The sequence below is a fragment of the Megascapheus bottae genome, chromosome 6, assembly GCF_031878675.1.
Source record: "Megascapheus bottae isolate mThoBot1 chromosome 6, mThoBot2.hap1, whole genome shotgun sequence".
Taxonomy (NCBI): Eukaryota; Metazoa; Chordata; class Mammalia; order Rodentia; family Geomyidae; genus Megascapheus; species Megascapheus bottae.
The window spans coordinates 58,351,411-58,379,276 of record NC_143514.1 but is presented as its reverse complement, the minus strand read 5'-3'; the positions used below and the strand labels follow the sequence as shown (position 1 = coordinate 58,379,276).

Genomic DNA, 27,866 nt, shown 5'->3' with positions numbered 1-27,866 from the left:
TACTTTCAACTGTGGAATTTCTTACTTGATATACTTTAAACAAATATCTGAATTTCTGAATTAATGTCTAGACATTAACAGATATAACAAATTGATACAGGGAAAGACAATTTCAGTCTATGGATTCTTTATCTGGAATCAACACCAAACTGCATAGGTTCAGTTCTTCAATACAGCTGTCCAACCCCCATTTTCTAACCACATACCCTACTGACTTACACAAATATAATACTCAAGATTGTTGTGGCTATTAATTTTTTAACAAACATATTGTATAACTGACCTACTTTGCACATCTACTTAAAATATTATTTAATCCTTTTTTCTCCAAGACCCAATTAAAATCCTTAAATATGAAGCATAATATTGTTTCTCAATGTTTAAAAACGACTCCTTCTCTGAATTGTTAAATCACTCCTTTACCTCCCTTAGAGTACTTAATAATTTTGCCTAATAATTCAGGTAGGCATGAAAAAGTTTCATTTCTGATGGCAGAACATAAATTTCTTATAAACAGGTATCAAGAATTAGCATTTATTTTGCATCTATAAAATGCCAGTTTATTTCAGTGATTATACATTTGTGCATGTGTACATATGTATACATGAAATCTTTGTGATACCCAGAAAATAAAAATTTATATTTTCCGATACAAATACGAAAGCACACAAAACCTAAGGAATTTAGTCCTAAGGCTAGTAAATAACAGAGCCTAAATCTGAATCCCAGTCATTCTACATCCAAAGCATAGGATATTTCCACTAGACTCTGCCCAGAAACCATAAGTATAACCTCATCTGTTTAACTAATCTTTTCCTATCCATTCATCAATCATCAGAGAAAAACTCTTTGAAATTATATATTAGCAGAAAGAACTCAATGTGGGGAAATTTCCCCTCTTTTTCAAAACTAAGATCAAATTCTAGAACAAACAGAATGACTAATATGAATTCTGAATAAAGATGAAGAGATCAGAACCCTCTTTCAGTGAGGAAAAACTTACACACACACACACACACACACACACACACACACACACACACACACACACGTTTTGCGCTCTTGTGTTTAAAAAAAAAATTCCTCTTCCTTTGAGGGTTGTACCATCTGGCTATCCCACTCTCCATCCCATCTTCTCATCTGTCATCTACCACCCTCTCTATTAATCCTCTATCTTTACTGCACCTGGGTCACAGTCCTCCTCTCTTCCCCACATCCCATCATCATACTTTACTTCACTAACCTTTGCTTCTGCTATATTTCACTGCTCACACACAGACCTAGCTGTTACCTGCTCATCTCCATATTAATAATGTGTTCATATCCCACTTCTGATCATAATCTTTCTCCCCAGCTATGTTCACTAAATCTGCTCAGTGATCTAACTCAAGAAATTGTAGTGTTCAAGTTCAAAATAACGAAACATCTAATGTTTTCTACTCCATTTATGCTATTACAATCTTCTAACTCACCCAAGGCAACAATATGAATACATTAAACTCTGCATTCTCTCACCTGTACATCCAAATTAACTACAAAGTCTCATAGGATTTGTATCAAGTTCATCCTTTTGACCATTTAAAAATGTTACTTGAAATCCTGATTTATAAGAATAAAACTTTTCAGTGACTAAAATAAACCAACTATTTTTAAGATATTTATGCACACAAGGCCTACAATGACATGGCTTCTGCTTGATTTTCCAACATCACAGTTTGTCACTTTTTATCTTTATTATTATATGTTCAGTAGTATCAAACTGCTGTCGTTTTAATAAGAGCAATTCCCCTTCTGCTTTGGTTCCTTCACTCGTGCTGTTTTCTGTTTGAAATGTACTTTCTCTCATCTTTACCTAGGTTTCTCCTTACTATTTAAGTGTTGGGGTAAGGGTTACCTCTTCTCAGAGCCTTTCCTCAACTCCTTACCTAGTCTAACAGAACTCATTTTCTGGATCAGCCAGCTTAGCATATTGTATAGTGTTTGACACATAGTAGGTACATAGATGTAAAAGTTAAAACTTGGTAAATTAAACTTTTCAATAGAATGATGCTTAATCACTATGTATAACCTCCTACTGTTAATTCCCTTTCAAAGGTTCAGAGCCTTTCTGAATCTGTACAGTTCTATACAGATTGATATTACAAAAAAAATTACCTAGATTATACAAAAGCAAAGAGCATATATATAATATACCAGAAACTTCGAAAACACTAATTTAAAAAGTAAACATAAGAACAAAGATTAAGAATCAGCTTTAAGTGCTGGTACATTCTTGCCTAAAAACTATAAAACTTTTATGAGAGCTTAGAGGCTCAGATATATCTACAAGGCCATCATATCTCTACTGGGATTGAGAAATTATGCATCCACAGGGTTGCTGAGGCAGGGACTTCGAAAGTTAACATTTTAAAAAATTCTATCCTGAATGATTGTTGTCCTTAAGGTACTATGTTATCTCTCATCTCTTTAGCTGTCCCTTGGTTATCTCATATTGTTACAGTATCTCACTTTATTACCTGATTTATCGGATATATTTGTATTTGGTTATTTCAAATTGGATAGGGAAGGGGGGAAAACAAGATGGGGGATGGGGGGGAAATGGGGACCAAGACATGTGAAAGGGTATCAATGTATGTGAATTAATACACCTTCTATCTGGCAAATATCATGTAACCCTTTTATTAATTACAATAAAAAATATCAAAAAAAATTCGATCCTGTGTAACACCAAGGCTAAAGTTCTGATGCTTGAACTCAGGGCCTGGGCACTGTCCTTGGGCTTTCTCAAGGCTAGCACTCTACCACTTGAGTCACAGCACAACTTCCAGCTTTTTCTGTGTATGTGATACCAATTAATCAAACCCAGGGCTTCATGAATGCTAGGCAAGAACTTTACCACTAGGCAAACACTTTACCACTAGGGCACACTCCTGGCCATAAATAGCACTCTACCACTTGAGCCACAGCACAACTTCCAGCTTTTTCTGTGCATGTGGTACCAATTAATCAAACCCAGGGCTTCATGCATGCTAGGCAAGAGCTTTACCACTAGGGCACACTCCTGGCCATAAATGATATTTTTTTTTTAAGTAAAAAAACCAATGTTGTTAAATGAGCAACAAAAAGTGTTCTTTTTCATAGTAATCTAGGACCTTCTGCTGGCAGTTAGAAAAGAGCAAAGGGTTCAATGTAATAAAGAACTTCCCCCTCCAACCAAATATTAAATTGCAGTTTGGCACCAAAGTAGGTATTAAATCCTTTTCAGATTAAAAATAAGCTCTTTTATTTGCATGGCACATTACACTTTAAAACCTTTTGATATACATTAGCTCATTTGATGAAGTGTTTACAGACATTTTTAAAGGGAAGAAAACCTGAAAATTTCTGCAGGGGTGAACAAAAGTTCAAAAAATCATAGAGGAAGAGAGAGGGGTTTTGTTTTGTTTTTATTTAAGCAGGTCAAATAGTTTAAGCAGAGCTTTCTGCAGAAACCTAAAAGGTTGTGCTTGTCTCCTTGCTCACATTAAGAAATTCTTCTCTAAAAGGGATATGAGCAAATGATACAGAGTTGATTTCAGAGAGTGGATCTGAAACCGCAGGGTATGAGGAGGAAATGAAGGAACTGGAATTAATGAGGACAAAATTCATTATTCTCCAGCTATCTTTACAGCTATCCACATGGGAAATGCACGGGGAAAGATGAGAAGCAGCTGTTCATTTCCACCTAGAACCGAATCCGTCCAGGAATGGAATGGGCGCCCACACAGGTTTATCAAATTGGTGGAGTATTATATGGGATTTGCAAAGATACTTTGGCGTGGGGCGCCAGAAAGAGATCCTGGAGGACTCTCAAGTCCAGCGGTGGTGTGTGGGGGTTCGCCCATCTGCGGGGCACCCTTTCATAACGGCGCCCACGTGTCCCGCCCTCCAGGACACCTAGCTCACTTCGGTGCTCCCGCCCCCAGACTCAGGTCCGAAACCTCCTGTCCCCGCCCGAGAGTGGCGGGACAGGGCCAGGTGGCCCAGGAGAGTTGCCCTGCCCGGAGGACAGGCTGCTGACAACTCCTAGGACCTGGACGCTCTCGGCCCTGAATCCTCGCCCGTTAGGCACCCCGCCACCTCTGGCGTCGGGGCTGCCTGCTGACCCCGGCCCGAGCCAGCGGGCCTGGAGCCGCCCGCCGCCCCTCCGAGGGGCCCCCTGGCTTTGAGGCCCGGCCGGCCCGCGTCCGTCCCCGGACGCCCCTGCTGCGTCAGGCTGCCAGCTGGGGCACTGGGCCCTCGAGCGGATGCGGCGCAGGCCACCGGAGCCCCAGACGCGCGGACACCGCCGGGGAAGGGCCGCGGCCGCGCAGGCCGCTGGACCGACAGCAGCCGGGGCCCCGAGGCGCGAACGCCCGCAGCCGCACAGGTCCCGCGCCGGCCCCTCGCGGCAGGCGGTAGCCCCTAGGCGGGCGGGCGGGCTCGGCAGGCGACGGCGGCGGCGGCGGCGAGGCTCTTACCTGAAGACAGCGGCAGCGCGGGGCGCCAGCGGCTCACTCTCTTCCCGCCGCCATGTTTCTGCTGCACCGGGCGCGAGGGGAGAGCCAGGGAGTGGGAGGGAAGCGGCTCAGGGGAACGACGGGCCGGCTGGAGGGCGGCGGGGGTTCCACTGAGGAGACGGCGGCGGCGGCGGCGGCCGAGGGGCGGGAGCGGGGGCTGCCGGGCCCCGCCCGCCAGCGCCTCCCGCCGGGAGGTGGCGCGCGCCGTGGCCGTTGGGCGCGCGCGCGCGTGCGCGGGTGTGGCGACGGGGTGCTGCGGGCGGGGGGGGGGGGTGCGCGCCGCGAGCCACCCGCCCCGCCCGCCGCTCCCCTCGCGCTTCCCCTCCTCCACGCAGAAGCTTCGCGCCCCACGGACGGTGAAGTGACGCCGGCGGGGGCTCGATCGAGGACTCGCGTTCTAGCGCCTCACTGTCCTGCCAGCAGCCGACCTGGAGCGAGTTAACGTCGCACCTCCTTGCCCGGCGCCCACGGGATGGTGTGAGGTGCGTGAGGACCGGGTAAGTGGGAGGGCTTCTCCGCGGCTCCTGTCCCTCAGGCCCGCCCGTGGGCCGTTCACGGTACCGAGGGTTCACTTCTGCGGTGCCCTTCGCCGCCCGACCGACTGCGCTTCACGGCCGCGAGGACTCTGAAGACCGGCGAGGTGGAGCTCTTGGACACGGGCCCTCGTGCCTGACCCACTCCGGATGGTCTGCTCCATCCAGGGAGGCGTCCTGGACCAAACCCGAGCTGGCTCTGCGAGGAACCTGCAGAGGAAGCTCATCCTGGCGGAGGGAAGGGTGAAGGGCAGAGGCGAGCCGGGGCCAGGTGCGGAGGACCTGGGGGCGATGCCTCGGAAGGGAACAGAGGAAAGGGGAGTGAGAACATGGAAGGGGGCCTTTGCAGGTTTCGATGAAGAGTGTTGGGGTTATTTTGTAGGTCGGTGGATTGCACAGTGACTTCCCTGGAATCCTCTCAGGGATTAGCGAACTTAACATTATAGTTGTTTCCAGTAACACCAACCATCGTCCCCTCCCCCTTACCCTGAAGGAGAGGAGGTACAGTGAAGGGTTTCATAGGATACCAACCAATAAAACGCAGGAACAGACTTTGTAGTCCAGCTGCCTTCCCGTAAGCCAGGTGTTAGATGGCATCCACACCAATGTAAAATACTCTTCTTACTCTTTTCTTTGGTCTTTAGAAAATATACTTTTCATTGAGTGGTGCTTGAGTTGACATGTGATACGTTTAGAACCATTAATTTATTAAGCAGTTTATTAAACCCAAATTCGTTTATTGAGATAGAATCTCACTATTAGCCCAGGCTAACCTCAAACTCATGAACCTCCTGCTTCAGTTTCCAGAATGCTGAGGACTACGACCCTGTGCCACCACTCCCAGTTTAGTGCTCTTTTTAACGAATGTTTTTAAACTTCTTGATTTAAATTCCATGTAGTAAATATTGATGGAAGCCACAAACTGCATTTTTTAAAAACACATCTGCAAAGCCTTCAGTAATATTTTAAGACTGGAAAAGAGTACTGAGATCACAAGGTTTATAAATGTCTGTCCTAGGAGTAGGGAAATTATTTCATCAGATTTACATTTTAGAAAGAGCCTCCAAGCCTCAGGTTAGGCCTGAGAGATGAGTTGGAGGCACACAGAAACACTCAAGGCAGAGGGACCGAAATATGAAAATGTGGGAGGTGGAGTTCTTGGACACAGTCAGGCCTGATCCACTCAGGATGGTCACCTCTATCTAAGGAGGTGTCCTGGACCAAATCCAAGCTGGCTCTGGGAGGAACCTGCAGAGGAAGCTCATCCTGGCAGAGGGAAGGATGAGTGAAATAGGAATCACTGTGTCCAGGTGTGGCAGAGATGGATGGATGGATGGCCCCAAGGACCCTCTGAATGGAACAGAGGAAAGGGGCATGAGAACATGGAAGGAGGCCTTTGCAAGTTTAGATAAAGAGATTTGGGGTTATTTTGTAGGCATTGACAAGGCCTTGTCACCTGACCAGTAAGTACCGGAAGTGGTGTCCGTTTTCCCACTTTGCCTCTTATAGAGGAGATTCTGCTATCCCATGCTGTGGATGGCTGCCACTGTTCAAGCCCAACAGTCACCTACCCTTAGTGCCCAATTTCTGGGAAGCAGTCAAGCATGGAAGCAGATGAAGGGAAACTGGTGACCAAGGACTGCGTGAGTGGACGTGAGCGTCGCTTATGTAGCACAGCTCATGTACATCCAGGGTTTTTCAGGTGAGGGAACAGCAGGGTCAAGACCTTTGCTGACTGGAAAGCTGCTTTTGAAGATGTTTCCCCAAAGTATCCATACCAGATGAATATCTTGAAAAAAGATCTTGAAAACTTTAAGCATATAGAAACATTTAATATATTCTTTACTCATTATAAATATGAATGAGTAACAATACCAGTCTTCCTAATAACGAAGTCCCACTGGAGCTGGGCACCAATGGCTCATGCCTGTAATCCTGTTTGGGGAGGCTGAGATTGGGAGGGTCGTAATTTGAAGCCAGCCTGGACAGAGAAGTTCTTTGAGCCCTATTCTCAATGGAGATCTAAATATGCTAGCGCTACAAAGGGAGATCTAATATAGGTGAATCACATCTAGTTATATACCCAGCCAGGAAGCAAGATCTTACTCCCCCCCCCAAAAAAAAAAGAAAGAAAGAAACTATAACACCTTTAAAAGTTGTACTAGGGGTTTGTAAACATGTCCATTGCAGGTAAAAACTCTGTCTCAAAAATAACCAGCAAAACATGGGGCTGAAGGGTGACTCAGTAGTAAGAGTACCTGCCTCAAAAGTACAAGGCCCTGAGTTCAAGTATCATTACTGAAGAAAAATCCTATTGATCTGTTAAAGAACTGTATTGTTTCTTAAGAGGAGATACAGAATGTGTGTTGGGGATGAGAGTGTTTTGATCGCTTCTTAGTTTCTGATTGTCAGCTGCCATTTCTCCTACTGTCAGTATACCTGGCCACTTTGTACCTATTTATAATCTGCTAAAACCAAGAATATAACTTACCCAAGCTTACTGGAATTTCATTTAGCCTGTGTCATTAGCTTCTATGCAGACTTACTTGTTCTTGTCTTCGTTTTTATCAGAAAATTCCATATTCACAGGTTAAAAGGCAAAAGCATGACTTCCCTAAATTCTTACATTTGTTCCCTATTTCAGATAATGTCATTACCATATTCTCAGTCATCTACAATAGTTTTATCAGTTTTCCATCACTGTGGTAAAATACTTGGGAAAAATCAGCATAAAGGAGCAAAACTTTGGCTTCAGGCTATGGTTATTTGACCCAGTTGCAGTTAGTCCTGTTGCTTCATGGCCAATTACCACAAACTTAGCAGCTAAAACCTTCCTTGCTGTTCAGAATCCTGGAGTTACGGCTGGGTTCTCTGCTCAGTCTATTTCAGACTTCATTCAAGGTGTGTGGAGCCTTGACAAAGTCTGCTCAAATTCTTTCAGATTACCGACAGAATTCATTCCTCTATGGTTATAGGACTGTGATCCCCACTGTGTTGCTATTTGTCAGTGGGGGCCCCTCTCAGGTCCTTGCCAGAGGGGTCTCCTTAACTCATCAATAGACACTCTTTCTCATAGTAAACCCATCTCATCTTTTGAATTACTCTAGTTTCCCTTCTTCAATCATATAACACTCTAAGCTTTTGAACAATGTGTAAGTAGGTCAGGCCCTCCCAAATGAGCTCCCTACTTGCCATATAATGTAACTTGATGACGGGAGTAAAATTCATTACCGTTATTGTTCTAAGGATTATGTAAGAGGTGGATACCAGGTAGTAGAAATCTTGGGGCTTAGTTTAGAATTCTGCTTACTATGTCTAGTGAGACTCTCTTAATTCTCTAAGAACTCCTTGGGAAGTTTGTTCTGGAGCTCAGTGGCATGACATGTTGTTTTGCAACTTGGGGGCTCAGTTGTAAACTTAATTGCTTGGCTAAAGGCTTTTTGAAATCATAAACTTCACTTTCATACCTGTAGCTCAATCAAGATTTGGAAAAAAATTCCTACGTGTTTTTGTAAAATGTAAGCATATATTTTTTTCTTTTAAATCATTACTTAGATCTAGTTAAAAACTTTTGGACATTTCTGAAAGAGCTCATTGCTCCTCTGCTGTCACTTGGTGTAAATATCTTTGTATGAAATGTACCACATTGTAGTATGTTAAAGTCAGAGTAATTCCCCTGAACACATTTCTATTTGTATTTATTTAGTATCCCAGAAAACAGCAATTTATAGATGTCATTAACTTTTTTATGTTGGATTTTTAAAGGAAAAAAACAGGAGAAGATGGTGAGTGGAATTGAACTTAGACCCAGAGACCCTCAAGGTCACATGTACAAAGATGCCCTAGAAAGGGGGACATGGAAAGGGATGAAAATAGACAAATTAATTAGAGTGTAAGTTCTTTAAAAAAAAATGGGGGGGGGAGTGGTAAATCCAGGCACCAGTGGCTCGTGCATGTAATTACTCAGGAGGGTGAGATACAAAGATCTCAGTTTGAAGCCTGTCCAGGCTTAGGAAAGTCCATGAGACTCTTATCTCTAATGAAATATCAAAAAAACAAAACAAAAAAAAAAAAGCTGTGAGTAGGGTTAGACTATAGCTCAGAAACAAAGCACTTGCTTAGCAAATGCAGCGTTCTGGGTCCCATCCCCAGTAGCAAAAAACAAAAGACACAAATAAGCTAGAAGTGGATCTGTGGAGTCAAATAGAGCATTAGCCTTGAGCAAGAGAACTCAGGGACAGTTCCCAGGTCCTGAGTTCAAGCCCCAGGACTGACACGCATCCCTCCACCCACCCCACTCACCCTCCCCCCCAAAAAAAAACTGGAAAGAAGGGATGCAAGAAGACTCTGGGACAGGCGACAAAAAAAAAAATGATTATTCTGTCATTGGCAGTTGTGTTTTACTCTTATTGAACTGTTGGTGGCCCACTAGGAGAGTGGGTAAAGGAAATAGGAGATGTAGCTTCTGGTGCTTAAAGGAAAGTGAGGAAGGTAGATTGGAACACAGAATCTCGTAAGCTCCTAGATTTTCAATGTATACCTTCATATTTTCCAGTTGTGGACTTTTTGTGAAATCCTTTTCAGCTTTAAGGCTGAATAAAAAAAGGACAGAGATAATAACACAAGACAACAGGGAAATACAATCAAATGTGGTATTTTTTTGTCTATTGTGGGATTTGAACTCTGGGCCTAGGCACTGTCCCTGACTCTCTAGCTCAAGGCTACTGCCCTGCCCCTTGAGCCACAGCCCCACTTCTTGTTTTCTGGTGGTTAATTGGAGATAAGAGTCTTACCGATTTTAGTGTCTGGGCTGGCTTTGAACCACAATCCTCAGATCTCAGCCTCCTGAGTAGCTAGGATTGCAGGTGTGAGCCACTGTGCCTGGCTCAAATGTGGTATTTGAAAAAGATCCAGGAAAGGTTACGAATAGCCAGGTGCCCGAGGCTTACACCTATAATCCTAGCTACTCAAGAGGCTGAAATCTGAGGATTGCAGTTCAAAGCCAGCCCAGGAATGAAACTTCATGAGACTCATATCTTCGATTTACTACCAGAAAAATGGAAGTGTTATTGTGGCTCAAGTGGTACAGTGAGCTGAAGAGCTCAGGGACAGTGTCAAGCCCCATGACTGTCCTAAAAGAAAAGAAAAGGTTACAAAGAGAAAGTAGTATTTTAGCTCAGCCTGAACTATGGGGAAGAAAAGTTGATTGGAGTCAGGGAAGGAAGTATTAGAAAAGTAGGACATTATGAAGAGGTATAATGAAGGGTAGAAACAAGGAACATGTTTAAGAAATGGCAAATATTCTGTCTGGCTTGAGATGAGGGTTGACGTAGGGGAGATATAGGAGCATAAACAATTATAATGAATCTTAAATGTCAGTTAATAATTTTGAAGGCAGGGAAGATGAACAGAGAATGGACAGGCTGGAATGGGGACAAATGGTGGGAACAGAAGTATAGTGTTTGGTCAGCTTTGTCAGACTTTTGCTGTTTCCTTTGCCTGGAATTCTCTTGTTGCCCATCACTAATGCTGTCTCTTTCAAGAAGCTCTGCTCTGCCTTACAATTTAGTTAGGATCTCTTTAAGCTCTAAACACCTACAGCTTATCATCTAACCCTTTGCAGTGACATCTGTTACAGCCTGCCTTTCCAGATAGAAATTTTAACCTATACTTTTTCCAGATATTGCACACATGATGGACTTGCTATGTGTTTTTAAGTTTAATGGACTCCTCTTAAAATAGTTTGCCTGTAACTTGAGAGTACTCAATAAACATCACTAATATTCCTGTAAACAGATCATAGATTTGAATGTGTTTCAACTCACTTATATCAGAGTTTGAAGTTAGATAGGGTCTTAGAATTCACTAGTATTCATTTTGTCAATGATCTTCAGACAAGGTGACACCAAGAGCTAATTACCAGAAATAAAGTATATGAAGCATTTGTCAGAACTACTAACAAAAGAGAAGCTTAGTAACCCTGTCTGCCTCTCTAGCTCTTGAACTTTAAACACTGAACCACTTATAATTCGTCCCATACTCTGGGAACTTCATACTGCTCTTGCATTTGATGTTCCACTTGTACCCAGAACTTTTTGTCCTCTTGTATCACTATCTTCCTTTGCCTCACTAAGTTAACTTCTACTCATGAATTAAATTACCTTCCCTAGAACTTCTTTGGGATCTTTCTGTTACATTCTCACTCCAGAGTGGGGGTAAATACCCTTCCTCTTGCTCTCTTAGTAAACTGGGCACATCCTTTCATTATTGCTTTTACTAGGATGTATGTACATCATTGGTTTTGTCTTACTGTAAGCTTCAGAGGATAGGAACTGCATCCCCAGCATCTAACACTGAAACATGATTGGTGCTCAGTCAATGTTTATGGGATGAAGGTGCAAGTGAGACCCTCTCAGACCCAAGCCAGAGGTCAGAGAGGCAGCCTCTTTAATAGCCTACTCTGGCAATAAGGGACCAGTGACCACATAGACTTTGTGCTTTGCAGAGGCATGCAGAGCCCTGAACCTCATTGTTTATTTAAGACACGTCTTCTCTTTCTCCTCTTGTAAAATAGCAAATAAAAATAGTTCCAGGAAGCTATGTAGTTGAGAAACGCCAGGCCCTGTCTAAGCTCCTAGATAAAGACTTGTTGGAAGTTGGTCATTAGTCCAATGTGCCTTTTTTCTGTACTTAGGTTTCACACCCTTCTAAAGACAGATTCTTTCTTTAATCCTCTGTTGCCTGGTATCTTTCACTAGCTGGTAATAGAAAATTAATAATAACTTGGCAGCAACTTATGTAAAAATGATCTAAAGATATAAGTGGACCACAGGTCATCCTATGCTTTGGTCTGGGACTGTAAATTCCCCTCAAAGTGCCTTCTCAGATTGCTAGTATCTTCATATAAAATGAGAGAACACCCACTTGCCACATTATTTAAGCGAGGTCCCTGGGACATGATAACAGTAAAGGGAATGTTCCTTTCAAATCACATGCCAGAATCCTCTCACTTTGCTCTCCCTGGCCAGAGTTTGAGCCATTGAGTTTTGCATGAGTGGTGTGTGTGTGTGTGTGTGTGTGTGTGTGTGTGTGTGTGTGTGTGTGTGTGTGTGTGTTTCCATCCTGGGGCTTAAATCAGGGCCTGATGCTGCCCTGAGCTTTTTTGCTTACGATTAGTGCTCCACCATTTTAGCCACAGCTCTACTTCTGGCTTTCTTTGATAGTCAATTGGGGATAAGAATCTCCTGGGCTTTCCTGTTGGGGCTGGCTTCTCAGCTTCTTAAGTAGCTAGGATTAGAAGTATGAGCCACTGGTGCCTGACCCTAAGGGTCGTATTTTGAAAGAGAGATCTTGACCAATTAATACCTAGAAGAAAATGGCAAGGAATCTGGAAGTTGAACTTTATAAGAAACAGATGGAATATTTAGGAATATTTATTCTATAGAAGACATGAGTAGAAGTAGAGTGGAATAGTGCAAGGCCTTAGAGAGTTTTTCAAATGATTGAAGGGCTAATATAGAAATGCTTGATTTTATAAACACTGAGCCATCTGTTAGTTGTTAGGAGCTGGAGGTTCAAAGAAAAATAAAATACAATGTCTTTCCTTGAGGATCTTAGACGACAAAGGACTGAAACAATAAATTTAAAAAAAAGAGGCTCTTACAGAGACGTACAATATTCTGGAGAAAGAGAATTCATTTTGCTCAGAGCCTTGTTGAAGGCTTCAACAAGGAGGTTACATTTGAATGGACTTGAAAGGAAAAGGCAGAAAATCTTCAGGAAGGGAAAGAGGGAAAGAACACATAGGTCTGAAGTGCAATATAAACAAAGACATAAAAACCCTCATGAGAAGGTACAATGGACAGATGGGAAAATGGCCCTGCATAGTGTGTTTGGAGCCAGATTGTCAGTGGTCTTATAAAGCTAATGACTTTTGGATATATATTTTAAGTGAGAATTGAAAAGCTACCTGGGGCTTTTAAGGAAGGGATTTTTATTTTAATAGGAAAACTTCAGTGCGGAGTGCTGAAAGGGCTATACTAAAGACAAAGGAGGCAGGAAAGACAAGGCATGTTGGTGTACTAAAGAAAGTTCTGGGCTGGATCTTGTACTTGTCATCATTGAGCTTGAACATGCTTTTGAAACTCAACTTTTTATTTGGCCTTTATATTGGGAAATAGGCTGAGCTTTTATAATCTGAAACTCTGAAATCCAAACTGTCCTGAAATCCAAAACTCTTTGACCATAAACATGAGGCTCAAGAAGTTTCATATTTTAGCACATTTCTAATTTTGGAGTTTGAGGTTAAGGATGCTCAACCAATAAAGTCTATGCAAATATTTCAAAGTTTGAAACACCTCTGTTCCCAATCATTTTGGATAAAGGGTACTTAACTTGTCATTATATCTACTTTATAGAGTGTGGGGTTTTGATTGTTTGGTGCTGGTCCTAAGGCTTGAACTGAGGGCTTGGGTACTATCCCTGAGTGTTTTTGCTCAGGGATATTTGTTCTGATACTTAGCTCCACTTCTGGAGTTTTGGTGATTAGTTGGAGATAAGAGTCAGGGTGGCACCCAGGCTGGCTTCAAACCACCATCCTCAGATCTCAGCCTCCTGAGCAGCTAATATTATAGGCATGAGCCACAGACTGGGCTAGAGTTTGTGTTTTAAGAATAAAGTAAGCTAATTTAAGCCAAGATTTTCAATGTATTTAGTACCCAAACCACTTCTTTCTATCCTTTTCTCTTAATAGTCACAAAGTTCTGCTTAATGCATCTTAGAGTTGAGGACAAACAATGAATAAGTTATCTTGAGAGACATAACTATAATAGTAGCTATGGATATGCTCAAGGAGGATATTTCCTTTGTGGAAGAGGTATCGAATCAGATAAATCTCTTTCTTTCTCTAAAATTCTAATTTCCTGTCACCTTTAGTGTCAGAGTATCGGGAAGAGAGCCTTGAGTGTTTTAATATTGACCCCATTAAATGCAACCAGTTGGAGCTTTGGGAAAGGCTGTCAATCAGAATAATCATCCATGTACAAAGTGTGCATGTTGAAAAACTTCCACCCTAAAAATGCAACAGTCTCTCAGGAGTAACTTTAATATAGGAGGAAGACCACTAGAAGCTTAGGGGGTCTAGGTTCCAGTGTCAGAAATGATGGACTTTGCTGTACGGTCTTGGATAAGTCATTTTTGTATTTGGCCTTTGTATCTCCTATATGGAGATTGGACTTCTGCTGGTCAGTTTAGTAGGAATATTCTGAGAGTCTAAGCTGTTTAAGATCATGACATTATGGATATAAGAATGTTAGTAGTGGGCCGGGAGATAGGAGCTTCCAAGTGTTCCTACAACAGTTATATCATTTCATCTAAAATACCTTCCAAATATGTCAGATGCATTGGGGGTAAAACTCATTGACATTTTACAATCGGTGTGTTTCAGTTCTCAGCATTAACTTGGCTGAAAATTGAATTCTTTCATATCTCCGGTTGAGAGAGAGGTCACTTGCTCCACTGTGGCACAGAAATAAAAACATCAGTCATCCATCACAGGCAACTGTTTTATCTCTTTGTTAATTTAAGCACCTAGAAGCTGCCTCATCTGGGAGCAAAAGTGTACACTAGGTGTCAAATAGGACTACTTTTTTTTTTTTTTTACAAACTCTTCCCTTTATAAACCTTGGCAGGCTCCTGCTCATCTTTTAGAAACTGAGCCTGCATTATTTTTTCTGGTTGGTAGAACAAGTCTCTCAATTTCACTATGCTTTCCTAGTCCTTTGTGTCTGTCATAGCACTGGTCATACTGGACAATGGCTGTTATTTGTGATATTGATTCTCTACAAAAGGGTGAAGGAAGTGAACACTAACATTCAATGAGCACCTGGCAATAGGTGAGGCATTGTATATCTGTACATCACCTTAAATCTTCCACACAGTCTCCGTCAAGGAGCAAGTGCTCTTACTCCCTGTTAAGTTGAGGAAACTGTTGTTAGAGCTGTTGAATAGCTTGCCCAATATGGCTGATAAATATTGAGTCTGGCTTTAAATTAGACTCTTTGGTTCCAAAATGTGTGTTCAACTGTCCATTCCTTTTTCTGGTGTTCTTGTCATCTCTGTAATGTAAACTCTTAGTAGGGGGTCAGACTTTGGTGTACATCAATTACCATTGTCAAAAGTCAGTCCAATTCAACTCGATCAGTGAAGATTTCATGCATGGAGCCCTGGGGGAGTCACAAAGGAGAACATAATTGAGTGGGGATCAAGCTAGCCTTTCTCTGACATGCAAAGAGCTTCTAGAGATATCTGCTTTGAAAGAAATACTCTCATTAGCCTTGTTGGTGTCTCAGATCTGTGAGAGGCTCTTGTCTTTTGACAGGGCCAACTGGCATGATAGACTTATAAACCAAATTAGTTCCCATCTTTCTGACAATCTTGCTTTAAGGTCTTATGTCATTGGAGAAACAGAACTCAAGTGGTGTACATATGAGAAGAGCCATAATGGAGACTGCACAAGATTCTAAGAGCAGAATGAGAAGTGATTATTTCTGCCTACAAGAAAGGTTTAAAAATAAAAGATTTCACAAGAAGATGAATAATTGTATTTACTTTTTCTTTGTTTTGCTTATTTTCTAGGTATAAATAATGGTCAGTCCTGGTGGAGAATATATAAAGGAAGATAGGCACCAATAGGAAGCACCAAATGGTTCTCTTTGATAGAACATTGGAACCAGAGGGAAATAGCAAGAGGTAAAATTAAAAAGTGTGTGATTCAACAGGAATCTAAGGGCCTTGAATGTCATGCTAAGGATTTAGTTTTTTTTCTGGTACCATGATTTGAACTCACAGCCTTGTGTTTGCTTGGTTTGCTTGCTTACTTGCTCAACTAGTACTCTTACCAGTTGAGCCATATTTCCAGCCTGGCCTTTGCTAATTATTTTGGAAATGGAATCTCTCAGACTTTTCTATCCGAGTTAGCTTTCAGTCATGATCTTCTGGATCTCATCTTGCTGAGTAGTTAAGATTACAGGCATAAGCCACAAGAATCTAGCTCTTGGAATTCATTCTGTAGATACTCCATGTACCTGAGTTATAGCTTCAATAGGTCACTTAAAGTTTATATATTTTGATTCCAAGCACCTAACAACAAGCAGAGCTAGAAGCAGTGCAGGATATTGGAAATTGGAAGTGCTAGATTACAATCTGACATTGCTATGTTTTGTTTTGTTTTTTTTTTTTTATAGGAGGGGGGTAATGGGGCTTGAGAACTCTGGCCTGGGCGCTGTCCATGAGCTCTTCAGCCCAAGGCTACCATCCTAACCCTGGGTCTGGGTGCTGTCCCTGAGCACTTTAGCTCAAGGCTACCAGCCTACCTTTGAGCCATAGTCCCACTTCCAGTTTTCTAGTGATTAATTGGAGATGAGTGTCTCATGGCTTTGTATTGTCCGGGCTGGCTTAGAACCATTATCCTCAGATCTCAGCCTCCTGAGTAGCATGAGCCACTGCACCTGGCTTTGACATTGCTATGTAATCACTAGTGACATAACTCACTAGTGACCTGATTTTCCTGTGCTTCTGTTTTCTCCTAAATAAAGTGGAATATGATTTCTAGGACTCACAATGCCACATGCCTGTGTCTACCTGCTTCATCAGCAAAATTCTCTATAAGGTTTGCCTCCACTCATGTGGTGAGCAGGTTCTTGTGCACCTATCATCCAACTTCATGGCTTGTATAGTTCTTTCCACTTGAGTGTGGGCCACACCTGTGACTTACTTCTTACCCATAGAACCCAGCAGAGGTGATAAGATACAGGGAATACATGTGACTGTGTAAATGATGGCACAATTACATTACATGAAAATATGGCACTCATCTTACAGATAAACTGTTATACTTTTTGGCCTTGAAGAACCAACCTGCCTTGTGGGTTGCCTGTGTTGGGAGGCAAGGAATAAGGCAAGGAATGGAGCTGGTGATGGCTTCCAGCTGACAGCTAGAAAGAAACTGAAGCTGTCAGTCCTGTGGCTTCAAGAAACTGAATTCTCCCCATAACCAAAATGAGTCTAGAAGCAGATCTTTACTCAGTCAGGCTCAGAGGAAACTCCAACCCTGGATAACATATCTTGATTTCAGAAGACACAGCTGAATGATTCCAACTCACAGAACATCTGAGTTAAGAAACAGGTAGCTTTTTGGTAAGAGTGGATAATACTGTGGTTTGAATTTAGGGTTTCTGATTTAGCATGGACCAGGGCCGTGCTGGACCAGGATCCTGTTCTTCCTGCCTTCCTTGTAACTAGGATTCCAAACATGATCCACCGTGCCTAGCTTTTGGGTTGAGATATTGCTAACTTTTTTCTGGTCTTCTTCTTGCCTTCCTTGTAACTAGGATTCCAAACATGATCCACCGTGCCTAGCTTTTGGGTTGAGATATTGCTAACTTTTTTCTGGTGTAAGTTTGATCCATGATCCACTTGATCTCCACCTTCCAGGTAGCTGAAATTATAGGTGTTAGACACTGTGCTGAGCAACGTGAGGTTTTAAGCTTCTCAAACTTGTGGTATTTTGCTTTTGAGTTGCATGTACAAGTCTCCACTTTAATCTTTGAGACTCTAGCTCCAAACCACATGCTATTTATAATTCTATGCCACCTCTTTAATTCCAAAACATCTATGTGTATCCATGTGTGGGTAGTTTTACCTGTTTGTATCTATATGTGAATCATAGATACTTGTGAGTTTATTTGGCAACTGGACAGAGCCATGGGATACCCAGATTTCAGGTGATGTGTATTTGAGGATATTTTCAGAAGAGATTAAAATGTTAATTAGTAAAGTGACTGAAGTAGATGTGCTCTCCAATGTGAGCGGGAATCATTTAATCTGCTGGGGATCTGAAGAGAACAGATATGCAGAAGAAGGTTGATTTGGGTGTTTACCTGAGTGCTAGACCATTGTCATTCTCCTAACTTGGCACTTCTGGTTCCTAGACTTTTGTTCTAGACTAAAATCTCCATGATCAATCAGCTCTATGGTTCTCAGAACTTTGAGCTACACTGCATATGTTTCTATCTCTAACTAGCAGGCAGCAGAGTATGGAAACTTTTAGCCTTTATAATCATGTAAATAAAAAACGTCTTAACACCCGGGCACAGTGGCTCACGTACATAATCCTAGCTACTCAGAGGCTGAGATCTGAGGATCAAGGTTCAGAGCCAGCCCAGGCACAAAAGAACCTGAGACTCTTATCTCCAAATAAACTCTAGAAAATGGGAAGTGGAGCTTGGAGGGTAAGGTGGCAGCCTTGAGCTGAGGAGCTCATGGCCAGCGCCCAGGCCTAGTTCAAACCCCATGACCTACCAAAAAAAACAACAAAAAACAAAAAAACCAAAAACCTCTTAACAAATTTGTCTGTCTAGTTGATTAGCTTTGTTCTGTATAGAACTCTGGATATTCAAAAAAAAAAAAAAAAAAGAAAGAACTCTGGCTATTCATATTCAAAATTGGTATTCACCTATGGACATTTAGGAAATACTTAATATGTGCCAAGCACATGTAGAAATATAAAAGGCCATGTCATTGCTAAGGTGTTCATAGCCTGGTGAAAGAGATAGTTAATGATGCTGGAACCCAGGAGCATTTACTTTGGCAAGACAGCCAAGAAAATAGTGTGCACAGTCCTGTATGGATGAACTTCCTTTCACAGTGCTGTCTATATGATTTTCACAAACCCCTGAGGTGGAGGGTAGTTTTACATAGGAGGCATTTGAGTCCTAGAAAGGTTATGGGACTTGGGGCTGGGTGTTTGGCTTAGTGGTAGAGAGCTTGCCTAGCATGCACCAAGACTAGGGTTCAAGGACAGTGCTCAGGCCCTGAGTTCAAGGCCCAGGACTGGCAAAAAAAAGAAAGAAAGGTTATGGCACTTGTCTCCCATCACAAACTTAATTTGAGTCATTCAGAGCTGGAATAACCCAGTTATTCCAACTTCAAATGGTATAAATACATTTCTATATGCTAATAGGTTTTACTGGGAGGTATAGAAGACAAATTCACCTAGAAAACTCTAGATGTGATCTGGGTGGGATTCTGACTGCGTGTAATGTTTACACACCAATTAGCTCTATTCTAGCATCTCAGAGACAAGATCTGGACCTATCTTCAGTTCCTATGAGTTAGCAACTAGCAAGAATTCACAAAATAGAGGCACAACTGAATTATCCTAGAGGGTCTAAACTCTAATTAATATATCTAAAATGTCCTTTGATATGATTGTGAGGAGACAGAGCGGTAATACTCAAACTCAGGAACCAAACATCATTTGAGTAGATCTGACAAAATTACAGATTATTGAATCCTAGGGATTCTGATTCAGTGGTCCCAAGAAACATCCTCAACGAGGTCCTCAAATTATTCTTACATAAGGGAACAAACATCCAATGAATATTAATGATAAAATCACAGTTTGCTTCTACTTTGACAGGAGTAATGTTTTTCATTCCTTTTCCCTTTGGGAGAGAGGAAACCAATAGTGTGCTAGCAAAACGCTTAAAAATTTGATCCCTTTGACAATGTAAAGTGAAGACAAAAAAGCCCCTGATTGGGGCTGGGAGTTTGGCCTAGTGGTAGAGTGCTTGACTAGCATGCACGAAGACCTGGGTTCGATTCCTCGGTACCACACACATAGCAAAAAGCCAGAAGTGGCTCAAGTGGTAGAGCCCTAGCCTTGAGAAAATCCAGGGACAGTGCTCAGGCCCTGAGCCCAAGCCCAGGACTGGCCAAAAAAAAAAAAAAGCCCCTGGTCTGTAAATTATACACCCACAATAAGTAATTTAAAGAAAGATCCTTCAGAATGTAAGTCAGTACGTAGGTGAAACACCTGTTATTGCAGTACTATTCACAATCGCCAAGCTATACGGATAAGCCTAGGTGCTCATTAACAGATGAATAAAAAAACTGAAATAGGGGCCGGGAGTTTGGCCTAGTGGTAGAGTGCTTGCCTAGCATGCACAAAGACCCGGGTTCGATTCCTTGGTACCACATACTTAGAAAAAGCCAGAAGTGGTGCTGAGGCTCAAGTGGTAGAGTTCTATCCTTGAGAGAGAAAAAATCCAAGGACAGTGCTCAGGCCCTGAGCTTACACCCAGGACTGGCAAAGAAAAAAAAAAAAGAAACTGAAATATATCTAGATATCTAAAAATGGTGATAGATCAACAGCTAGATATAGAGATCAATAGATTGATTATATAGATGGATGGATGGATAGATAGATACTGAAGCATTATCCAGCCATAATTTTTTCTTTTTCTTTTCTTTTCATTTTTTTTGTGGGGGGGCAATTTAGGGGCTTGAACTCAGGGCCGAGGCTCTGTTCCTGTGTCTCTCTGCTAGTGCTAGTGCTCTACCACTTGAGCTACAGCACCACTTACAGCTCTTTCTGTTTATGTGGTACATACTAAGGAATCAAACCCAGGACTTTATGCATGCTAGGCAAGCACTCTACTACTAAGGCACAGTCCCAGCCCATATTTTTTTCATTTGCAGGAAAATAGGAGGAACTGGAGATCATAATATTAAATAAACCAAATTCAGAAGAAGAAATAAAGAGAAATAACTTATGTTGTCTCTCATATGCATAATCTAGATCTTATAGAAAGGATATGAACATAAAAGGGGAGTTATATGGAGGGAGAACCAATGGATGGGGGAAGGGGTTCTAGTCACAGAATGTGCAACAAAGTTCAAACCCTGTGGTTCAATGAAGTTAATGCCAGTACTTTGCAAACTATTCCATACAATAGAATTAAAAAGGAAAGAATGCCACCAAACTCATTCTATGAAACCAATATTTCCATGATACCAAAAACTTGTTAGAGATACAACAATAAAAAGAAAATTATAGATGAATTTTCCTAATTCACATAGATGCAGAAGTTCTTAATATCCTCACAAATCAAATTCAATAGCATATTAAAAAATTCATACACCAAGATTAAATTCATTTTACTCCATGGATGCAAGGATGGCTTGATATTCTCAAATCAGTAAACACAATGTCGCATATAAACAAAGGGGAAAAAAATCACATAATCATCTCAGTAGGTTCAGAAAAGTCTCTTGACAAAATTCAAAAACTTCATGACAAAAGTTCTAAAGAAAAAGAAATAGAAGGGATCTACTTCAACATAATAAAGGCCATTTGTGACACACCTATAATCAACATTGTACTAAACAGGGAAGAACTGCAGCCATTTCTCCTAAAGCCAAGAATGAAACAAGGACATCTACTCTCTTCTCTCTTATTCAATATAGTACTACAATTCTTTTATATTTTTTTAGTGGGAGGGCAGTCCTGGAGCTTTAAATCAGGTCCTGGATTCTATCTCTGAGCTTTTGTTCTCAAGTTTAGGGCTCCACTACTTTGAACCACAACTGCATTTCTGGCTTTTTAGTAGTTAATTGAGATAAGAAAATCACTTTCCTGCCTCAGCTGGTTTTGAATGATGATCCTCTGATCTCAGCCTCCTGCTTAGCTAGGATTCCAGTATGAGTCACTAATGCAGTTCTTAGCTGGCTCAATAAGGCAAATGAAAGAAATATAAGGATACAGGAAAGGAAGAAATCAAGTTATTCCTGTTTGGAAATGATATAGTCTAGTATTTAAAAGGCCTTAAATATTCCACTAGAAAACTCTTAGATCTCATCATTACTTTCAGCAAAGTAGCAGGATACAAAATCAACATACAAAACTCAGTAGCGTTTGTTTTTTCTTTTTCTTGGACTTCTTTCTTTTTTAAATTTTAATTATTTAATACTAAGTAATTCTACAAAGTGATTATAATTCCATCAGTACAATACTTTTTGATCAATGCCATGCCTGTCTTCCTTCTCTCCATTTCTCCTCTCCTGTCCCTACCCTCAAGTTATATAGTTCACTTTTTATAGAATGTACACTGGCTGGAATAACAACATTTGCTCACTCTTCCTTTGTTCATTTCTGTGTCTCTCTTTTGTTCTCCACCCCCCCCCCCCAGCATGTTTCTACTTCCTGGCATTCATTTTGATCAGTGGGTTTTCTATACACCAATAAGCAGACATAAACAATAGCATTTAAAAAAATGCCTACGAATAAATGCAGGGAGAATTTTACCAGGAAAACTGTAAATAAATTAAAGAAGACACTAGAAAGTGGAAAGATCTCAGCAGTGTGGCTAAACTACAGAAAATAATAGCCTCAATGCAATGTTCATCAAAATTCCATTTATTCTTCACCAAAGTAGAAAAAAGTAAATCCTAAATTCCATATGGAACACTTCATATACAGCAATCTGGAGTAAAAAGGTAAGTGCTGTAATAACCTGTCTTCAAATAAACTACACTGCTATAATGACAAAAATAGACATAAAGGCCTATAAGATAGAAGAGACAAACCCACACAGCTGCAGCCATCTGATTTTTGACCAAAGTGACCCAAACACACACTGAAAGATAACCTTCTTAACAAATGATTCTGGGAAAACTGAATATCCACATTACAAAACTGAAACTGGATCCCTCCTCTTGGCCTGTAGTAGTAAAATCAATTCAAAATGGATCAAAGATCTTAATGCAAGTCCTGAAATTTTGAAGACATAGGCGTAGGCTATAGGACTCCAATATATATGTATATTGTATGTGATCATATTGAGCTAGATAAGCCAAATTCAGGACAGGTATTACATACCTTTGCTTATATGAAGAATCTATGCCTAAACCAACAGTGGCAATAATAACAACAATGAGACACAAATATTGAAGAGTGACTAGGGAGAACTAGCAAGAGGGCAGTAGAAAGGAGCGGATGATAGTACTGGATATGATAAAAGTACATTATAAAAATCATGAAATACAAATACATTCATTTATTTTAAAAAGGGAAGGGAAGGAGTGGGGAAGGGAAACGCGAAAAAAACACTAGAAGGGGTATTAATGTTCGAGAAGTAATGCACCTACTACCTGATGAATGTAACTGTAACCCCTCTATACATTATCCCAAAAACAAAAAAATTATGAAATACAAAAGCCCATTAAAAACTAAAAAGAGATCGGAGAGGAGTATGAACAAGTAATAGTGGAAATGAATTTGATCAAAATATGTTTTACACATGTAGGGAAATATCTCAAAAAACCCCTTTTCATAATATATAAACTATGGCCTGAAGCTTCAGGCCATTCTTTCACTAATTCCTTTCTTCTGCCCACAAATCAGCGGACAAATACATGCATATGTAGTGCTTAAAGATAGTTGGACAGATTCATCTGTAAATTTAATTTACAGAAGACAGCATCCTATTAGTTTCAACATAAAGTACATAAAAATGTGCTAATTTTACTAACTACTTTGTCACACATCAGTGACCTCTAGGGGTTGCAAAATTTGGGATTTGTAATATGTACATACACACATAAATAAAACGCAATACTCTTGAAAAAGAGCATCTGAGGATGTCCAACTATGCACACTCATATTACCTTTGTATTTACTTCCATCCCACCTCTTCTAGGTCACTGAATAAATACAGGCAATACCTGTCATTTGTTCACAGAGGTGGTTTCTTCCATTCCATTCCCTAAAGACAATGTTTGACATGAATTTCAGCAAAAATATATCTGCAAAGTGATGTTACTATTTCTATGTTAGCATACATCAGGCATTTTAAAACATCTAGATAGATATACGTTTTCAAGTAAAGATTCAATCCACTATATACACACATATGTATATGCACATATGTAACAATATAATCAGAAAAGTGTCTTTAAAATATGAACGTTCTAGAACCTTTGTCTACCAACTCAATGGGCCTTTCTTAGCAACTGTAACACAAAACATACAGTTTATTAGTGTACTAATTACATTTTTGTCATATACTGGCAATATCTAGAAAGAATATCTAAAAAGAGTAGATGTGAGTTAGAATTCCTTTGTCCTTTACATACACTTCATACATAAGAAAGCCAAACATAATGGGGCATTATACTTCACTGTAAGTATTGGCACGGCCTTCTTTGCATTTCTTTCCCCTGGGAGCCAGGACACAAGCACCATGCCTACAAATCATATACATTTCAGATACCTTTTAAGAAAAGGTATTCATAAAATGTCTTATTTTCCTAATCCTACTCTAAAAATACATGAGAAACTTCATAACATTGAAAGTACATAGTATAGTCAGCTCCATAAACAGCAAGGAGAATAAGCTGCTCACAGAGTCATTGCCCCCTCCTATTCCCTTCACAAGGTCTTCTCTTCCATGTCCTCCAACCCATACAACAAACAAGATGAGTGTGGCTTTGGCTGCCACATCTAGACGTGGCCTCTCCATTCAAAGTCATTTCCAGAAGACATTTCTGATTTGTTTGATTTTGTTTGTTTTTTCAAACAAGTGGGTATGATTTTCGACCTCTGCTTTATTACAACTTGGCAACTGATTTCTTCACATTCTGGAATGTCCAGATGGACCAAGGGTCATAAAGTTGGGAGAAATTGAGAGCCGTCCTTTCATATTGTATGCATAGACCCACAAGCAGAGAGTGAAGATTCTGGTGGACTTGTGTGGCTATCATTCTACTCTTTGTAGGGTGGCACCAGCTTTAGTGTCTCTGCTGCCAACCATAACACCCTGCTATCATCTGGGGCTTTGCACTGCACCTGCTGTCATCCCTTAGTGAGTTTTTATGACAGACCTTGAACCTGAATTCAGGACTCTAACCTAGCACAGGATTCTTTTTACTTCACTACTTTAAAAGACCCTAATAAAATAAACCATGGAGCTTCTGGATAAGTTTGCTGTGGATGTGTTTGTTGGGGGAAAGCCTTGGGTTTGCAGCGAGAAACCTTGAAATCAAATCTCACTTTGGTTTCTCACCCAGTGGGTTTTTTTGGGGGCGGGGGGAGGTAATGGAGCTTGAACTCTGGACCTGTCCCTGAGCTCTTCAGCTCCAGGCAACTGCCCTACCCCTGGAGCCACAGCCCCACTTCCCATTTTCTAGTAATTAATTGGAGATAAGGGTCTTCAGTACTGGGACTGGCTTTGAATCATGATCCTCAGATCACAGCCTTCTGAGTAGCTAGGGTTACAGGTGAAAGCCACCACGCCCTGCTTCACCCAATGTTCTTATGTTGATGTCACAATCTGTGTTTTGCCCTGTTTCCCCTAGATAAAGAATGAAGATACACTGAGCTAATGTTGGGTAAAGGAGTGAATGCTGAGGGCATAGGCCTCTACCTTCTACAGGCCACATGGCAAGGCAAGACTAACATATAGGGAGTACTGGGAGGCAGCAGAGAGAATGTTTTGTTGAAAGGTCCCGCAATGATTGTTAGGACAGTCAGTGTGCTATTGGCTCCCTCTGGCAGTGGATTTCGGCACTAAGAAACCATCCCAAGGTTTCTACTCACTTGTCATAATCAGTAGAAACCTTGGGCTCTCCTAGCAGAGATTTGCAATAGAGCAAAACCTTGATACAAAAGGCCATATAGTAGGACGCTAAATGAAAGGACCTCTAGGATATAGAAACATAACTCATAAAATGAATGATTGTTGTTCTTAAGGTACTATGTTATCTCTCATCTCTTTTGATGTCCCTTGGTTATCTCATATTGTTACAGTATCTCACTTTGTTACCTGATATATCGGATATATTTGTATTTGGTTATTTGAAATTGGATAGGGAACGGGGGAAAACAAGATGAGGGGTGGAGGTGGGGGGGGAGGGAAATGGGGACCAAGACATGTGAAAGGGTATCAATGTATGGTAATTAATGCACCATCTATCTGGCAAATATCATGTAACCCTTCTAATAATTACAATAAAAAAATATATGGAAAAAAAAAAAACATCCCATAAGGGTTGACAGGAATAAATCCTTCATGGACACAAGGTGGCGCTGGTGGTCTATCGGGAACTGAAAAGGCTTAGCAAGAGCCCAAGGAATTTGTGACCAGTATGGTCTCTCAAGTTGCTTCTAGGACAGGGCAAACAGAGAAGGCAAAGCCCTGAGGAGTTGAAGGCCAAGGAAGTCAGCTTCAGGAAAGAAGAATAAATGGATCTGTGTACTCCTTGCCAATTTATCCTGCACAAGACCTGGTAAGGCATTATCTCTCGTTTACATAGGAGGCTTTGTGTCTGGAAGTTATATTTCCCTGAGGGATAGTACTGAGAAGTGGATTGGTTGCAAGCCCACTGATTCCAAATCATGCTCTTTCTAGCCAGTGGGTTCACTCCATCAACAGAGGCTGGCCAGGGATTAGGTAGGTAATACCAGAAGCAAATAGAAAACAGAAGCTGACATGTTCAGGAAAGACCAGTTCCGTAGCCCTTGCCCACCTGGTTCACAGCAACAGCCCCTAATCCAGTTCTACTTCCATTTCTGTACCAAGGGTTGTTCTTTAAAATGGTTTATTTACAATGAACTCACAGCACATTATATTCCATTTCAAAACTTTCCCATGGCTTCCTAGTCCAACAAGAAAGTTGGAATATATTATCATGCTTGCAAGCAGTGGTGTGATAGCTAGTACTTATACCCAGCTCTTAGAAGAAGGCAGCCCTGATTTGTAGTTACTTAAAATGATGTCCATGCTCCCTCCACAGCCATTTTCAAGTTTCGAGTATGACGTCACTGAGCTCAGACATGGGAAGAGGTGTCTATAATCAATTCAAAGTTTGAGTTGGCCAGCATCGAGATATACCAAGGTCCCCCATGAAGAATCCAGCTCCAGACTGCAAGTAATGTGGGGATTTACTTTCATTTGTCCTGTTTCAGCATTGCCCATCCATCTTGAATCCTGGGAAGTTCTCAATACTTCTCTAATATTGCTTATTTAGCATTCCCTCTGTTCTAAAACTCATACACAGGAATCTGTCAATATACATTCCCTGTCTCTGAACTGCTTGTACATAGAATGCCAGTTTTCTCCCATATTAATGGTGCCTTTCCTTAACCATAAAATCTCTATTTTATACTTTCAAGCTATATACATGTGGACATATAAATGAGTTCTGGTCTCATGAGTATAAGCAAGTCTGGTGGAAATGTCTTTAAATGGAAGAGATACGCTGTTCTTTAACCCTTTTTTTTTTAGCTATCTAGAAGATATATGAGATGGTTAGAGCTGCAGCAGCTACTATGAACCACCACGGAGAAGTCAGATTATTTTATGTCATAAAGTTGCTTAAACTTACATTCCTTTAGCTCTTAGATTACTCTATTTTTGGATTTACAAAGATGGACTTTGAGACAGATTTGCATATAAGTGATTCATTTGTGAGATGATCCCAGGAAGCCCAGTGAAGAACTGAGAAGTGAGACAGGGAAGGGAGAAATGCTAACAAAGGATTTGACCCCAAGCAAATCACTACTGGACACAATCAAGGCTCAGTCCTGCTGTGAGACCTGAGAGAGAGTGAATAAAACAGCAACTGAAAGGACTTTGGAGCAACATCCACTGCTGATTTAGGCTCTTCTACAAGGCCAACTCCCCTAAGTTCTCTGCCTGGCCCTTGTGCAAGTTGACAGACTGTAGGGTTCTTTCAGTTACCAGCCTGCAGATACCAGAAAGAGTCTACCCTTTTGGAGGCCTCTGTTCTATTCTCCACATAGACAGGCTCTGGAGGACCCAAAGTATATTTTCACCCCCTGACCCCCAGGCCTTCTAGCCTTGTGGTTCACTGCATCCTGGCTCTCCACAGTCATTCCATCATTGGGCTCTCTGCCAGCATGCCAGCTAAAGGTCTTTGCTTGCTGGGACTTTAG

The 27,866-nt window shown here is 41.2% G+C and overlaps 1 long non-coding RNA gene across 11 annotated transcripts; it reads left to right on the top strand.

Annotated features, from left to right (window-relative positions):
* Positions 1-4,953: 4,953 nt before the first annotated feature.
* Positions 4,954-27,541, top strand: LOC150062011 (uncharacterized). 11 transcript variants are annotated; one of them, XR_016535980.1, is made up of 5 exons: positions 4,960-5,020; positions 15,707-15,820; positions 26,070-26,197; positions 26,705-26,839; positions 27,196-27,541. It is a non-coding gene; the product is annotated as an uncharacterized LOC150062011 (long non-coding RNA). The 11 variants fall into 11 exon arrangements; XR_016535982.1 differs by having other exon boundaries at positions 4,969-5,035; positions 26,080-26,197; XR_016535979.1 differs by having other exon boundaries at positions 4,969-5,035.
* The last annotated feature ends 325 nt before the right edge of the window (positions 27,542-27,866 follow it).